The sequence below is a fragment of the Podarcis muralis genome, chromosome 11 (assembly GCF_964188315.1).
Source record: "Podarcis muralis chromosome 11, rPodMur119.hap1.1, whole genome shotgun sequence".
Taxonomy (NCBI): Eukaryota; Metazoa; Chordata; class Lepidosauria; order Squamata; family Lacertidae; genus Podarcis; species Podarcis muralis.
The window spans coordinates 34,240,586-34,252,973 of NC_135665.1; positions in this window are offsets into that span (position 1 = coordinate 34,240,586).

The following is a 12,388-nucleotide window of genomic DNA, read 5'->3' on the forward strand; positions in this document are numbered from 1 at the left end:
GGAGTTCAGCTATGAGAATAAAAGAGGAATGCAATTGCTGTTTTTTAAAAATGGGAAAAGGATAGGGCCTTAATCTTTTTGGATTTTTTAAAAATAAAAGAACTAATGGATGACACTCTAGTGATGAGAATTTGTATCATATAGAACACTCACAGATTATTTTGGAAAGTTGGAGATGTGTGTGCTCTCTACTCAGCCAAGTTTTGTGGGGTTGGAACTATCAGTTATTTTTTTAAAGTTCCCATGTATCAGTATTTTGCAGTTGTTTTGAAATGAGCAAGAAGATTGAAAAATCCTCATATGTCAAAATCATCTCTCTAAATAGCTGTTTTATCTCTCGTCTAATATAAAAACAAACAGTGGCATAGCTTTCCAGTCCACAATTGGTTGTAATCCCACGCCCCCTTTGGTTGTTTGTTCAAAGGTGTGTCTCTACCTTGTCATTCAGGAAATTCTTTTCCAATCATCTTGCAATAGCCCAAAATCATCTAAATAAGCCCTTTGCGAGATTGAAACTTTACAATGGCTGTCGAGTCCTTGCTGGAGTTGGTGTTTGTCAAGTTGTTTTCATGAAAGCATGCCATTTTGGGGAGCGTAATTCCAGGGGAGGAGAAGCATGGATGAAATGAACAGTTTGGCATGTGTTCTCATCTTTGCCCCCTTAGTTTGCTGAGAATAGCACAAAGGAATCTTGCATGCTCTTTCAAGACAGTCAGTCCTTCCTGGAAGCAAACTCCATTCAAAAGCTATTAATTCAGCTAGTTTTACGAACTACATCGAGTGCCAAGGACCGAGAGAGAGAATAATGCACCGAAGGTCATGTAACTTTCAGATAATAATTTATTTGATGACAATAGGAAGCTCTAGGTGTTTATTTGCAATGCTCCATTCTTCAAGGAAAAGAAAAACTGTTTCTTTTTTGGACACTGACTCAGCATTCCTGTTTCATGCCGAATGAAGCCATGAACTTTGCAGAAAAGCAATAAACTCTTAAATGGGTTAAATAAAGCTGGCCATCTATTGAGATGCTGCTTTTCTGAAGCCAATGTGACAAGTGTCAGTGACAACATGTTCAGTTCAGCAGCCCCTGTCAAAAGTAGGTATTTATATGGGGGGTGGGGTGGGATTTGTTGGTTTCTGAAGAAAAAACGAATAGTATTTGCAACAGTTCTCATAGCAATTCTTTATTTCATTCTACGTACAAGTGCTGCCTCTCAGATAAATGAAGAGATTATCATAACATAATTCTAATATTTATGTAATTTGATTCTTTAAATATTATATTGTGTAGTATGCCTCTGAATTGACGCCATTTTGCTACATTATTGTCAGAACTGTGATGATGATGGTACCATACCATGTCCTCCCAGGACAAAATGCTTTGACCTGCTTCTGGATCAGAAATTGTCTGATAAATTGCTGAATCACTGTAAACCCACAAGATCTTGAAGTAATCATGCCTTGCTTGTGTGCCTAATGGAGAAGGGGGAGCATATATCTTGCTTAGCAGAAATAAAGAGACGTGTGCATCAGTGAAGAAATAATTATCATTCCTTCTAATAACAAACAAAGGTGGCGAGTGCTGACAAAAATTAAACCAAAATGAGCCACTTATAACCAAAATGGAAATACTACCAACAGTTTGGGGGAACTTTGAGGTTTGAATATTTTTTTTTATTTTAAAAAAGTTTTTTTTAAAAAAAACTTTTCTTGCTAGGAATCATGATGCTTGACTTTAAGCCCAATGGACCCCAGCAAGAAATAAATTTCCATGCATCATTTTGCTGAGGATGAGGAGGTCCCATGGAGCCTCTTGTTGCCTCTAAATGATGTGTGGAGTTGTGTGTTGCTTCCTATAGGGATTGCAAGCTTCATGCTCTCTGGAATGAGAAAAGATACTCCATACAAAGGACCTCCACTGTCCACCTTCTTCCTCTTCTCCAAAAAGAGTGGAAAGGCAGAGCTAGCAGTGGAAAAGCGGGGTTCTTAAATGCTCGTGTTTTTAGTATGTTGCAGAGAATAGCATGTTGGACTGTGGTCATGTACAGTGCTGAGTATAGTACGTGAGCTGGGCAATATGAAATTACCAGTTTTTGAATGAATTGTATTACTTTCCACATAGTTCTTTTTAAAAGAACATTCAATTTCTAATTGGGTAATTTTACACAATGTTTTTGTTTTAGATTATAGTGTTAAAATCATAACTTCTTGGCTCCACAGGTTCATTGCAAAGCAACTTGATTCAACGAGATTCTCATTTTTTGTAAACACAAAATCGCTAAACATCCATAGCAGTAATGGGAAAAGGTGAAGGAGAGCAAAGCACCTCAAAACCACTTTAAATAGCATTTTGAAAGGAGAGCTACACAGTCTTTGTGCTTAAACCTTAGAGAGATCTCCGAAAGATTACAACTTACTGCAGAAGTAATTCGGTAAAGTGACCAAATGCCCCCTTTTTAATGGACTGTATCAGCCTCCAAGGGATTTTCACAGGAACATTAACTTGTCCCTTTTTATAGCTATGTTTTCAAATGGTAGTATGTTTACTGACTTTCTGAAAGAGGACAGGCTAAAGCATATTTTTCTCTGACCCTCCTGTCAGTTCACATAAGGAAATTATAGGGACTAGGATAGCTTTTTTTAAAAAAAAGAAGGAAAAATGAAAATGGAGCAGTATTACTCATGTAATCAGTGTGCATTCCATGAATTTGTATTGCCTAAAAAAGAATAGGATATCTTCTCCTACAATCAAAGATCCTGGGCTGCTTTATTCAAGCACAAGGTTTCTCCTTTTTGTAAAAAGCAGGCAGGCATATAAAGAGAGATTTCAGAGACTTTACAGATAAAATTTGGTCAGCTTTATTATCATTTTTACTAATATTAATTTCTTATAGCTAGAAGAAGAAGAAGAAAGAATTTATTAATAATCATGTACTTTAAAATGTTTTTCAAACAGTGGGTGAATAACAACTCAAGATGGCTTTAAAACAGCACAAAATGAAGAAACCTTTTCATCCAGCTGGAAAATCTTGTTAAAACAAAAATAGTGGACACTTGCAATATCGCAACAGGGATGCCCTTCTACAGAAAGCTGCCACGACTCTTAAAGTCAGTGTTTTAGGGAGTTGATGGGGAAACGATATTGAAGAACTCAATGACTTACTGGGTATATGAATGTTAAGGCAGTCCCTCAAGTAACCTGGTCCTGTGCTGTATTTTTATATGTAGTACCAAAACATTGAAATTTATGCAGAGGAACACAGTAAACACTTCCCCATGTTTCTGACACCAGTTTATATCCTGGTTTTGTTTTGTTTTGTTTTTTGAGTCAGCTTTTTGGTTATATATTAAAATTAGATGCACAATTTGGTTAAGGCAAATGATATAAGAAAGTACACATCACCCCTTCCACATATGGATTGTCTGCATGGAGGTAGTCACAAGGCTGCTCCGCACACCGCTGCTGCTGTCTCCACCCTGCCTCCACTTATGACATCTATTGGAAAGCCTTCTCCAGACATATGCATGGAAGACTCATGCATGCAAAGAGTGACACTGGCCAATCAGAGTCCCCCTTTGCATGTAGAGGTTCTCCACACATACAGATTTATGAATGTCAAGCAGGCATTTGTCAGTGAAGGATGGTGGCAGTGCAAGCTCTCCAGGCCCCTGCAGACCCCTCTATGCATTCACTCAAAGCATGGAGGTGAAATATGGAGGGGCCCTTGTTAAGTTGAATACTGAGATTAGCACCCAGCAAAGTGCCCTGCTTGAAGAAGCTGCAGATTCACAAATCCCAACATACTCTGATGGTCCTACATATCTTCCAAAAATAATTCCCAAGATATTAGGGGGGAAAGGTAGTTGGTTGAAGTGAAGGTGCAGACCAGAAGGTGCAATAAAGCCCAAGGTATGCCTTCTCTGAACCCTACATGGGACAAGGAAACTGGACTTGATAGGTGCTCTGGAGGAGGAAAGGGTAGGGGATCAGGAGCAGCTACAAAGCTTTTTCATTGATTCCTAGCTATACCTCATCTAGCTCAGCTCTGTGGAACCTGCTGGACAGCTCCATTGCTTTAAAAAACAAAAACAAATCCCTTACCCTCTGAATTGTTGGACAGTTCCCCAGTCTCTCTAAGAAGAGGAGAATCTAACAATGTGTGGCTTTCCAAACCATTGGGTGAAATAGGATTACTGCCAAGCATAGGATTGCACTGCAAGCCATGAAATGGGTGACACTGTCCATTGATCCATTGATTGGATCATTGACCTAAATGATTACCCTCTCCATAGTTGACTGGCTGTCCCCCCCCTTCTCCTGGGAGAACAAAGTAGACAGAGCAGAAAAGACACTGAACTAGATGGCCAGCAGCAGCGGGGACAAATTTTGTGAAACATCTGGTCCTTTCCTCTTCCCCCACTACACCCATCCATCCACACATACCAACCATAGCTGATAAATGCCCTGGTGCCTGCCTATTAGGGAAATGTGAAATCTTGTAAAGAAGTCATGACACTCACAGAAGGTCTGTTTCTTATTTCCTACTGCAGAATCAATGGTTTCGGCACTCCATCACTACAGTGGAATCCTGTCTGGCACAGACATGAAAAACTGCAGATACCCTGTCAGGAAAGGCCTGATTTGTAGGAATTTGTTTTAAGCCTGTCTAACCATCCTGCCTTGACCTATAGTGTTGAATTGTTTGCCACACAATGTACAGACCTTTCACATTGCTGACAGCACGCCTCCAAAGCCTGCATTTAGAGCTAGCCAAATTGCCTTATACACACACATTTCCTTATCATTGCTGTGTGCATGTTAAACCATAAACTAAGCACACACTGATAGTTGTTATATTTATAACCAACTTTCTAGTGGGTAGAGACATTTTTATTCATTTTCATTTTTAAAGTACAAACTAAGTGTACCCTTCACACAGGGGTATTATTGTTCAGAAATACAGTAGGAGTATTGTTTATATTTTGAAAACAAAGGGGGAATAGATTGAAGTGTATACATGTTTACTGTGATCATAAAACTATTCTTTTCGGGGGAAATGAAATATTACCTTGGGCTGTAGGGGAAAGAGGAAAGCTTTGGGTACTATGGTGAGAAGAGACCAAGGACAATGGGATAATTGAACAAGGAACAGGTATTTGCTGTTTCCCAATAACAGGAAATTGAACTGGTTGGGTCTAAACAGAACTGGATCTCTTAATTTACCACCACCACCACAAATGGGCTACACGTTGTTGTAGTTTTTAGTTCCCATGTCATGCCATCCCTCAAAACACACTGAAATGTCCAAATGAAACATTTTTAATGCAATTTCAGCCACCGTCCTCCAATGGAGAACTGAGCAGGGAGTCTAAGTTGAGCAATTCTATTGTCTTTTCTTCAGAGTTCCTGCCCATCTTCACCTCAGTGTTTTCCTTAACAAAAGAGTGAAAAACTGTTATAGCAAGCCATTACCTGAACCTGGTCATTTCTTTGTCTGTCCCCTGTGCCACCATTAGCTTTAAGGCATCCATTCAGGAGTCTGAATAGACTTTGCTAGCAACTTGCATGTGTTGACCTTTTCAAAGTGTGAGGAGCTCAGGATATGCTTAAATGCCTTCCAGGATAGTAGGCTGGAGTCAGACATGCAAAAGTCACCTGAAGGTTCAAGATGGGGCACCTCTTTTTATATGAAAGTTATGTCTATCTTATATTTACATTATGATCTACAAAGATAAACCATATCACAAGTTCAGATTCACACACAGTTGTACACACCATTGCTCAACACAAAAACCTTACCCAGGAACAAGATTGCAAGAAACAATCAAGATGATCAACTCAAATATAGTACGTACTCACCCAATGGAAGATTGTTTTTAGGAGTGGACAGAGCATTTGTACAAATGTTCAAAGTCCACTAGGGATGCTCAGTTGTTCATACAATAACTGTGTTTCTGAACATAATCTGAATTAGTCTAATTACTGCAAGTTGTATGATATGTAGAGAATGTAAAATAGTGGTATAAACAAGTTGGTTGGTTGGTTGGTTGGTTGGTTGGTTGGTTTGCTGTGGTTGTTAAAAAAACCCACTAGGGTGCAATAGGTGACTATGCCATCCAATGAAACTGGTTGATTTAAAATTTGAACTTAGTGAAGAATCAATGTATTCATTTCATGTCCATATAATTTCCATGTGTGCTTACTCACAAATCTGTTCTATACCATTCCCACATTGATCTGTGATTTTTCAAAATGAAAATCCATATTTAAATAATTATTTTTAAATGTACTTACTCTCAGAATATCCAATTTAAAATGCATTTTGGATACCTTTTTGTGTGTGCTTTGAACTGAGTTGAAACCATTTGGGATGTGAGAAAGTAAGTGAATAACTAATTTCTTATCTGCAATACTTAAGAACCATCTCTCCCCATATGAACTGACCTGGCAATCATCATTTGAGGTCCTTCTTCATGTGACTGGAGGGAGATCTGGAGGGTGGCAACACAAGAATGGACATTTTCTGTGGTTGCTCCCCATTTGTGGAATACTCTCCCCAGGGAAGCTTGTCTGACTCCATCATTATACTGTATCATCATTATACTGTATTTAATGTCAAGCAAAAACCTCCCCCTATAATCAGGCCTTTGGGGGCCCTTCTATGCAAACAACTGAATACATCTAGGGGCTTCTATATGATCAGGAAACCCAACCACACAAGGATTCCACCATGTGTAAAACTCTACATGTATAGAACTGTGTGTGCACAGGATCCTTTGTCATGCACTCAACTGAATGTGCAAAAACCAGTGGGCACAGTCCGAGGCGACCACCAACAATTTGGACATGGCTGGTCCATGAATGAGTCACTCGCTTTCATGTGTTCAGTAAACATGCAAAGAGTTTCTCTGAAGATGGTAATAGTTTCATAGCAATCAAAGAGAGTTTGATCAAGAGAGAAGCATAATAGGGAGTAGAGAGTCTGCATGTGTGCTTTGTGCCAGATTTGTGGGTCAGGAAAGTCTAGGAAGAAGCAGAGCCATCAATGACCTATTTGTGTGGCACCTTAAAGACAATGGAGTGAGCTTACTTCTCTGATTCCATCACAAAATTGTCACTGGCTCACAATGCGGCTACCACCTGTTAAAGCTCACAGCGTAATAAATCAATGATTCCAGAAAATGAACAACTTGTCTTCACTCCATTACATTTACCTTCTGGGAGAAACTAAAACAAAGTCATAACGCCCTTATTAAGGATGACAACATTCTGACAGGTCACCTGGCAAGAGGCTGCTCAATGAAAATAATGTTATGGCAAACTGACCTAATGTCAGTCTTTGGGACAAAACACAAGAGGAAAGAGCTTAAACAGTTTTCTAAGAGAATGACTCCGGTGGGAAAATAAAATCCTGTCGCAGAACATCAGGGGACAATTTTGTTTCATAATTTCTCTCAGTTGAAAATGCTTATGCATTTATGCCTCTTAAATACTCAGAACAAGAGCACTCCCTTGCCACCTCAGACTCTATTATGCCAGATATTGTGCTGTTCATGACAAACAGCGTGCCACCAGTTTACACAGGAGAGCTGAATGAGCAGCATAATAATCAACTCGGGGACTAGCTCTCCTGCAAGTGTGTTATAATGCCAAGCTGAGAAAGAGCCACGTCAGGGTGAAAAAGAAATATATCAAAAAGAGATTGAAATGTTGGAGAAAGCACAGCTGTGATGAATGGCTAAAAGGTCCAACACATAGAAACTATGGGTTGTAGCCAAAGTTGGTCATACTCAGAGCAGACTTATTAAAATTAATTGACATGATTGACAGGTCCATTAATTTCAATGAATCTACTGAGTATAACTTAATTGTTTGCACAACACTATTGTGCTTGGGCTTTTCCATCACCACAGATGAGGCACAAGTCTGATGTGAATATTCTCACTTTGGAGTCATCCAGACCACCTTATAAGTGAAGGTTACTCAGCTGCAAGGGAAAGTCTGGTGGAAAGCAGTCTGATCAAAAGATTTTGAAGCCACCAAGGAAGGACATTTCCCCTCTCTGTTAAAATTTGATATGTTGCCCATCCAAACTTTCAATAAATGCAAGGCAGAAAGGAGGGGCAAGCTGAGGAGGATGTCTAGTTTTCTGACTGACAGCTCTAGCTTCTAACTAGGGAATGTCTGTGAGGGCTTTCATTTTTGCTTCTGATCACAGTGCTCTTGGGAAATATGTGGAAGGAACATATTGGAATGGAATTCAATGATTTCTCTCGTCTTTGTTAGTTGACTGTATTAGCGGCAGCACTCAGGGTTTCAGTGACTTTTAAGAATGGATTGTGAACCATGACTAATGAGGAAAAGGTATCCCAGGGCTACCTATTGAGTGAGTGGCTAACACCAAGCCCCGCAATACTGACTGCCTTGTGAATGGCTCTCTCCTGCTCAGCTAGCCTGTCAATCACCTGGCATGTAGAATTCTGCACATCCTGAAATAAGTTCTCCGCAGCTCCTCTCTGGTTGCCCAGAACTGGGCGGTCAAGACACCAAGGAATTCTTGGATAATTTATCTCCCCCCTGGAGAAGTTCGGTGAACCACCCCAATTGCTCTACTCACAAAAATGTGAAGAATTTCAATACATTATTTATTTATCAGTTGTGGGGCTGGTGGGCATGGATTAGAGAAAATACCCCATGGGATAAATTGGGACCTGTGATGGGACTAATTAGGCTTGTGGCTCAGAGGCTTCCCACCTCTGCTGTAGGCCATCAGATTCTGAGATACAGGAACCTGCCAAAGACACGGGAAGCAAAATTTAGGCTTATACTAAGTGTTCAGGCTGAGGAGCTAACTCTAGGGCCTGGTCTGACAGTACTGGCCCTTGGGGTCAGCTGACTAGAGATTCAGGGAGGACAGTACTGAAATCCTTGAAATTTAGAGCTCACTCTACCAGAGTTGTAGTTCATAAGGCATGACACTAGAGCCCCAGTTCAAGACCCCCAATGCCTACAGTACTACTTTGTGTATATATTAGAAAACCACCAGAAGGAACCATTTTGTCTAGAGAAGAGTAGGGATGATGGAGAGTGACTAACTGAGGAGAAGGGGCATGTGAAATCAGTTTGCAATATTGTCAAATCCACCTGCTGCTGCTCCATCAGAGCAGCAAGTCTTAAATGGTTGTGAGAGGGAGGGAGGAAATTATGAGACCACAATAGTGATAAACCACGCACCTGTTACAGGTGCTAAATTAAAATAAAATAATAATTAATATCAATGAAAATGTAATAGACTAATTGTGCAGAGATCTTTATCTTTGACAGTGAGTATCACACAACGTCAGGGCTGATAGAAAAAGGATAGAAAAAGTGAGGTTTTAATGATTTTCTCATATACTGTGATTAAATATGCTAAGCAAAGCTACAGCAGATTTTCATTTTATCAGCAGTTTCTTAGGATTTACTTGAGGGATTATGCTTTCATGGGTTGAAGGTGTGCCTTCACATGCATTCATTCCATTATCATCAGCAGCATTAATCCAATTATTATGAATCGGAATGGCTGTAATTTTCTTAATCAACCCTGAACTCAATAGTCAAAGTCAGTAATAGTACATCATGAAGAAAAACATCCTCACGGATGGCTATTAAGCTGAGCAATGTGGTAGAAAAGAGGTCATTTTCTTTATACCAATGGCTAATTACGTTGTGATGTATGGTCAGTTAGTCTTCAAATAATCATGGGATTTTTGATGGACCTTTAACGTTCCTTCTGCTACTTGGTTTTCCCTAACATGAAACTCTTCATCATAATGAGGTGATAAACTTGACTTTCATCTCTGGAGGTTGATAATCAGGAAGTGAAATAATGTCTATGAATACCAGTTGCTGGGAATCAGAAGTGGGAGAGTGCTCTGGCACTCAGGTCCACAGACCACCTGGCTCACTACTGTGAAAATGGGATGCTGGACTAGATGCACCTCTGGCCGGAACCTGCAGGGATCTTCTTATACGCTTGGTGGCCAACCCTTATTCTGTTGACTTAATGACATGATATAACCCCTCCTACCCCAAATAATCCTGGGACATGAAGTTTTTTAAGGGTCCTGAAAATGGTAGCTCTGTTCCCAGGAGTCTTTGGAGGAAGCCATGACTGTTAAAGTGGCATCAGAGTGTTTTAAATTTAGGGTATGTGGATGGGATTCACATACATAATGAAATGACATGACATACATTATGACATGTCACATCCCACAGGGGATTTATTTATCTGCACAGATGTGCCAATGAGATTTAAAATATACGAGGGCAGAACGTGCTCATTTAACCAGGAATTTCTTTATTATTATTATTTCAACTGTGGCAGGTCACTCTTTCATTTGAACAGTAGTTTGCCTCTCCATAGCTGTCCACTCAAAACTGCATCTTGCAGGCATTTTTATTTCCTTTAAATATGGTAAATAATCATCCAGGATAAATTGGAATCATTGAAGAAAAGCGTATGAAAAGATTACTCAAATAATAAAAGGTCTTTTGCCTGTTGGAAAGCTATGTATGTTAACAAGGCAATGTAGAAACCATGTGGGATGGTTTCATGAGCCTGCAAGGACTGGAATCCACTGGCTGGGCACCAAGTTGTCTGCATAGTCTAAACCTATTCTTTCATTCTGAGTGTTTGGTTATCCCATAATGAGTAACTTAAGCTTTGCTTTTATTCTCTCTTCAAAACACTACCCTTACTTTATCACTCCTTCACCATGACCATCACCCAGGGGTCCTCCAGATGTCCCCTTTATTGTGCATTCATGATTATTTGTGGTATGGTGGGTGGTGGTGGTTCTTCTTCATCATCAAACCTTTTATTGGCATCACATACAAGCATCAAAAACAAATCAATACAGAATTACCACTTCCCCAGTGGCACAAAACATTTACTAAAAAAAAAAAGGAGGCAGAGCAGTCTATCATCACATCTCTAGGTCTCATGGGAGATCAGATGTCTGCAGTGTATTTCTACGACTAAAAACCAAATAGAGATATTTAGCCACTAACTTGGTGAGCTCCTGATCATTCCCCAGTAATAGAAAATGTATGACCTCCAACTCTGGTTTCCCTTTGGGGATACAGAGTTGATCTAGAAATTGCTGACGGAGATCAGCATATAGTTTACAATTAAGAACCATATGTGTAAGGGTTTCCACCAGGTGGCCCTCAAATGGGCAAGTTCTTTCTCCTTCCACCCTGCTTTGAATTAAACCTGGCCAGTGAAAATGCCCTTCTTTCTTGAGGGTTAAGCAGAAATTCAAGGTAATGGTGGTTAGTTTCATGTGTCCAAGAAAGTTGAAAATAAAGAGGGGAACATGTTTTGTCTGCTGATACTGTTAGTTGGTGTTCAATATCCCACAACCTAGTTTTCATTATAACCTTGGCAGATGGTAGGGACATCAATTGCAAAAGTTCCACTGACAGCCCAAGTTGCTGTTCCTTCTTGTTAAACTGTTGTAGCCCTGGGGAAAGAAAGGGGTCTAACAAAACTTCGCTGAGGAGAGGATCTTTAGGTGGTGGTTCTTTATGCAATCCCACTATCAACACTGACCAAAAGTTTCTGGTCTGACATACTGATTCCTTTCCAGTTGGTGCATGCCCCATAACAGGCACCCCCAAACTCGGTCGTCCTGATGTTTTGGGACTACAGTTCCCATCATCCCTGAACACTAGTCCTGTTAGCTAGGGATGATGGGAGTTGTAGTCCCAAAACATCTGGAGGGCCAAGTTTGGGGATGCCTGCTCCATAACATCCTGCTAATATCCTGTAATATTTCATACCACATATGTTCCATATCTTTTTTTTTTTATCCTGCTTTTGTTGCAGTGTAGCAGCAACAGAGTGTCCCTCTAGAACAGCCTTTCTCAACCTCGGGTCCCCAGATGTTCTTGAACTACAACTCTCATCATCCCCAACTGCTGATCCTGCTAGCTGGGGATGACATGAGTTATAGTCCAACAACATCTGTCCAGAGGTTGAGATGGTAATGTCGCTGTGACCTTGGGAAATCATAACAAAACAGCAAAGCAGAATGATATGTGGATGGCCCAGTATAAATCCACAACAAAACCATGCTAAGTTGCAAAATACACCCAGAAATATAAGGTAAAAAGGTATGGTAAAGGTAAAGGACCCCTGGGCAGTTAAGTCCAGTCAAAAATGACTATGGGGTTGCAGCTCTCATCTCGCTTTCAGGCTGAGGGAGCCGGCGTTTGTCCACAGACAGTTTTCTGGGTCATGTGGCCAGCATAAACCACAACTGGCGCATGGAGAACCGAGACAAGTGCCAGAGCACACGGAAATGCTATTTACTTTCCTGCCACAGTGGTACCTATTTATCT